This window comes from Rhinoraja longicauda, chromosome 19 (genome assembly GCF_053455715.1).
Source record: "Rhinoraja longicauda isolate Sanriku21f chromosome 19, sRhiLon1.1, whole genome shotgun sequence".
Taxonomy (NCBI): Eukaryota; Metazoa; Chordata; class Chondrichthyes; order Rajiformes; family Arhynchobatidae; genus Rhinoraja; species Rhinoraja longicauda.
The window spans coordinates 9,780,537-9,786,103 of NC_135971.1; the positions used below are offsets into that span (position 1 = coordinate 9,780,537).

Below are 5,567 nucleotides of genomic sequence, written 5' to 3' on the forward strand. Positions count from 1 at the left end.
TCTATGTTTCCATGTTCCTCTACGACGGAACCGATAAGAATGCACGTTCCAACAAACCAATCAGTTTCAGTGGTACTTTAGTTTTTTGGTGCTCGATTAACATCGTGCGTTGCGCTACAGGGCAGTGAAGTTGGCGAACATAGAAACCTGTTCCATCCTAGCGGGGCACAAGAAGACTCAACAATCAATTCTATATTTTCACTTAATTATCAAACCTTCTGCCACGCGATCTCGGTATTCAGCTCACCCCTCCTTTAGTAATTTCCAAATCATCCGCCACTCTTTTTTGCACCGCCACAGGGTCGCTTTTACCGGTTTTCTTTTTCCCAGACAGCTCTAACAACCTTAAAAGCGAGTCAGTGGACTTGAGGACCGTGGAAGCCCGGAGTCGGGACCCGCCGCCCGCCGTGATCGTTTCAATCTTCATATTTTCATAGAAGTAATTTCTGTTCCGTTGCCGGACGCGGATAACGCGTTAAAACGAATGGATCGACACATCTGTTTTCGGTTGCGGTTTATTTCACTCTTCCCACATTTACATTCCCCCTGGTTTTATTTCGGCGCTTACTGGGCTTTCGCGACCCGGAATTTGGGGGTTAAACGGGGGTCATTCCGCGCAAACCTTTGTCCGCTGGATTTCTGCCCCACAGCTCCCGAGCCCATCTCCTGACGCCGTTCCCGGGACCCGACCCCATTTCACACGCGGAGCGGAACTGGAGCAGATTCTCAGCCACTGGTTTGGTGCCCAAGGCCCGAAGAAAGGATAAAGTTTCTCCGTGAATTTATTGCCAATGAAGGTATGCAGATGGGACTTGGTGTCCGCGTCGTAAAATGAAGCTGTCCCGGACTCGTAACTGAGATAAACTCCCACCCTCCCGGGGATGGGACGGGCGGGGAGAGGGGATGGAGGGGAGGTGAGTGCATCAAACTCGTCATCCCACCGCCACCCGATGCTCCAGATTCCAGTCTCCGGGGTGGGAGTGACCCAACTCTTGCTCTGCACATACTCTGCGGCGACTCCCAGACTCCACCACCGACTCCCCGCCACCTCCACCTCCCAGTAATGTCTCCCCGATGTGAATCCCTCCGATCCCAACACACACGGCCAGTGTGTAAACCTCTTCCCGGTGTCAGGGAGACTCCTCCCGGTCCCGGTCAGTCTCACGCTCTTTCGATCCTCAGACACCTCGAGCTGCGGATGCGCTGTTTCCACATCCAGGGTGACGGAGACTGGGGGGAGAAGCAGAGAATCAGAGAGTCCCCGGGGGTCGGGGGGAGACTCGGGCAGCGCGGCCCCGGGACCGGGGTAGAGGCCGCTCGGCCTCGGGCACAGGCGGGCGGACAACAAACACATTCCCGGAGTTGCACCACACTCTATCGGATCGCCAACATTTTTATGCCACGCGTTTAATTCGTTTTGTTGCGGGGGGTGGGGGAAGAGGAGGAGGGGGAGGGGGAGGGAGGGAGAGGGAGGGAGGGATGGAGGGAGGGAGGGAGAGAGAGAGAGAGAGAGAGAGAGAGAGAGAGAGAGAGAGAGAGAGAGAGAGAGAGAGAGAGAGAGAGAGAGAGAGAGAGAGAGAGAGAGAGAGAGAGAGAGAGAGAGAGAGAGAGAGAGAGAGAGAGAGAGAGAGAGAGAGAGGCATGTTTGCCATTCTGTCAACGTTGCTTACAATAATGATCACAGACGTAATATTATCGTAGGTTCATTGTGATGAGGTGTTTGTTGTTGAATATCTGTTCAGGTGGCTGTATGTTTTCAGTAAAGTTCCTATTATTCATATCACATTTTGTATCCAAGTAACATGTAGCGATCTCTATTACATCAGAAATATAAATTTTATCTACATTACCTTGCGGACTACCACAGGACATTTCGCTCAACACTCTGTCCAATAAAAAGGGGTGATCGAATTTTACAACGTCCGGTGCCCCAGCTTCTACAGACAACGTGTGTTCCCCATCACTAACCCTGTAAATATAAGCAGCTGGGTTACAGAATGAACAACAATGAATTTCTGAGTTATTTTTTTAAATCATGCATGGTTTCAGTAAAGAACATTTCCTACCTCCTCTTCCGACGAATTTCCTCCTGAAATCAAAAAAGGCAGTTTTAATTGATTTACACTGACCACACGCAGGATTTTCTACTAATTTTTGCAACCTGTTGGAATTTTTGCAGTATCACACCTTCTGACGCACAGAGCGCGGGAAGGGTGCAGATAGGATGAGGGAACACTGGACAAAGATGAAAGAGGAAGACCATGTATTATGTCAATAGACATGAAAAGTGAACCACACCGGACATATTAAATTGCAACTCTAAAATGAATGTATTGCTAATGGTTTTTACATTGTCAAAGGATTTCATACAATGGGTCATGCAAAACACCCAAAGTTATCAAACACTGATTATACAAACAGGATTTAGATGGTATATCTGTCATAAATGTCAAGGTGTGTAACTGAACGTTAGTTCCCATTAATTAATGCACTGCCTCTCACACCCCTTACGCCAGGCACACTCACAGCATGCAGGTGTACCTAGATTTTATTGACAGTTTACGGGTAATATTTAATTTGGGAAACAGAGGAACAATCAAACATTTAGCGTCAAGGTCTCCACTTATTCCCGAGAGGTTGTGTATTTTCTGTGTGCACTTGGATTGGCCGAAACTGAAAAGAAATTCTCACCATGAGAAATATCACACTGTCTTTTTGGTTCATCCGTTCCTGCATCTTTATGAGTTTCTCCTGCATGGAATTTAACTTCTCTTGAATTTCTTGAAGATTTTTCTCCATTATATCTAGGCTCTTCGTCTCTGCTTCCCTGAGATCTTTGAGTAAGCGCTGCTCTTCCTCAGCGAGAATCTGTCGCTTTTTAGTGAATTCAGATGTGATGTGGGACTGCACACTGCGAGACTGTTCCTGTTTAGAGAAATGGGGATATTATTATGTTGTCTCAAGGGGGACAAATCTACACGGCATCACTCAGCACAGGATGAGACCTTACCATGAATCCAGAAATCTTTGTTTTCTGCAATTGTTCAATTTCCTGTATCTCTGATTTTTTTTTCATGATATATTCCAGGGAAGATTTGATCGGAGTCTGAAAATGGGTTTGCAAAAACAAAAAGCGAAATGAAAAGGTTGTACATGAGAAACAACGATGTAGAATTAATGTGATCATAAGATGTTTACTTTTACCTTGTAGTTTTCAACAGCTTCTTCTACCGGTATGCAGCGGTGGTCTCTGTGTTCCCGCGCGTCTCGACAAACCACACAGACCAATATCTTGTCAGTTTCACAAAACAGCTTCAGTTCTTCCTGATGTTTCTCGCAGTGAAGTTTACTTTCCTTCTCTTGCGGATTCAGCTTTAATTTGTGAGTTTTCTCAGCCAGGTTTGACAAGGCCAAATTCCCAATCAGGGTGCGGTCTGCAAACTCCGCTCTGCATTCCGGGCAGGAGTTTCTCCCGTCCTTTTCCCAACACTGTGTGATACAGGAGCGGCAGAAGTTGTGTCCGCACTGCAGGGAAACCGGGTCGGTGAAGATATCCTGGCAGACGGGACATATTAGTTCTTGGCGTAAACTCTCAACCTGCCGTTCGGCGGCCATGTTGATTCTCGCCACTTCCTGATTCCACTTTCGGGGAGGCGCTGAACACCTGAGATGCCGCGATTGTCCAATCGCCGCGCCACAGTGAACACTAAAGGGGAGGAGTTGGCAAGAAGGAACTGCAGATGCTGGTTAAAACTGGCGGAGATGGACACAAAAAGCTGGAGTAACTCAGCGGGACAGGCAGCGTCTCCGGAGAGAAGGAATGGGTGACGTTTTTTCGGGTGGAGACCCTTCTTCAGACAGGGCGAGGGCACAAGGTGTCGTGGCAACTCCAGGCGAACACCACTACAGGGAGCAGTTGACAAGACATTGAAACTTGGCCTCCGCGATCTCCCGTTTGCCAAACAATGTAACTCCCCTTCCCATTCCCGGACTGCCCTTTCTGTCCTGGGCCTCCTCCACTGTCTGAATGAGGCCACACGCAAATTGGAGGAACAGCCTTTGGGCAGCTTACAAACCAGCGGCATGAATATTGATTTTCTAATTTCAATTAACTCTCGCATTCCCGGTCCCTCCGTCCTCTGAGTGGTCCTGATAGTTTCACTGTTCGTATTCCTTCGTTATCACCGCTTTCACTGCCAACAATGGACCATTGTGGGCTCTAGCGATCATTGGTGATCGGTGCCGACTCGTATTTCGTTTGTACCGTTTTCAAACCTCCCGCATCCCTCTCCGCTGACACACAGTCTGAAGAAGGGTCTCAACCTGCAACGCCGCCCATTACTTTTTATTCCAGAGATGCTGCTTGACCCACTGATTCACTCCAGCATCTTGTGTCCATCTTCGGTGTAAACCAGCATCTGCAGTTCCTTCCTACACAAACAGTAAATCTGCCTGATTAATTCTGGAGCAGGAAAGAAGAGCTGAATAAACAAACTGCCGCAGAGAGTTTGTTTCCGCTCCAGGTTCCTAATACGGTCCCTTAGGAGCCCCATCTCGTCACACCTGGCGCAGATGTGGATGTCTGGAAGACTATCAGACTCCCAGATTCCCCACATCTGACACCCAGAACAAAAAACTGCCCTGGCAGTCATACTCTCCAAACAAAGCCCCGCGCTCGGTTACTAAACCTACCGCCCGGCCGCTACTCCAACCGCTCCAACCGCCCACCCAAAAGAACTGAGTGATCTCCTGGGAGAGGCGAAAAACCGGATAAAAAACCCAGGCCAATTTGGGAAAAAATCCTGGAAATTCCTCTCCGACCCCAAGCTAGGCGATCGAAACTAGTCCGGGAGATCACACAGGTCTTACTCCTTACTATCCCCACACAATCCCCACACAATCCCCACACACTACTTCCCAAGCAACACAGCTTGGTGCTGCTCTTGAATTTTTTGAAGAGGTTACCAGGGAAATTGATAAGGGCAAGGCTGTGGATGTTGTCTATATGGACTTCAGTAAGGCATTTGACAAGGTTCCACATGGAAGGTTGATTAAGAAGGTTAAATCGTTGGGTATTAATAGTGAGGTTGCAAGATGGATTCAACAATGGCTGAATGGGAGATACCAGAGGGTAACGGTTGACAATTGTATGTCAGGTTGGAGGCCAGTGTCTAGTGGAGTGCCCCAATGATCTGTGTTGGGTCCACTGTTGTTTGTCATTTACATTAATGATCTGGATGATGGTGTGGCAAATTGGATTAGTAAATATGCAGATGATACTAAGATAGGTGGAGTAGTTGATAGTGAGGTAGATTTTCAAAGTCTACAGAGAGACTTGGGCCTTTTGGAAGGGTGGGCTGAAAGATGGCAGATGGAGTTTAATGCTGATAAGTGTGAGGTGCTGCATTTTGGTAGGACAAATCAAAATAGGACGTACAGGGTAAATGGTAGGGAATTGAGGAATGCAGTGGAACAGAGGGATCTGGGAATAACTGTGCATTGTTCCCTGAAGGTGGAATCTCATGTGGATAGGGTGGTGAAGAAGGCGTTTGGTATGCTTGCCTTTA

At 47.9% G+C, this 5,567-nt stretch overlaps 1 pseudogene; it reads right to left on the reverse strand.

Moving 5' to 3' along the window:
• Positions 1-535: 535 nt before the first annotated feature.
• LOC144603098 (zinc-binding protein A33-like) lies at positions 536-3,615 on the reverse strand (annotated as a pseudogene).
• Between the last annotated feature and the right edge of the window lie 1,952 nt (positions 3,616-5,567).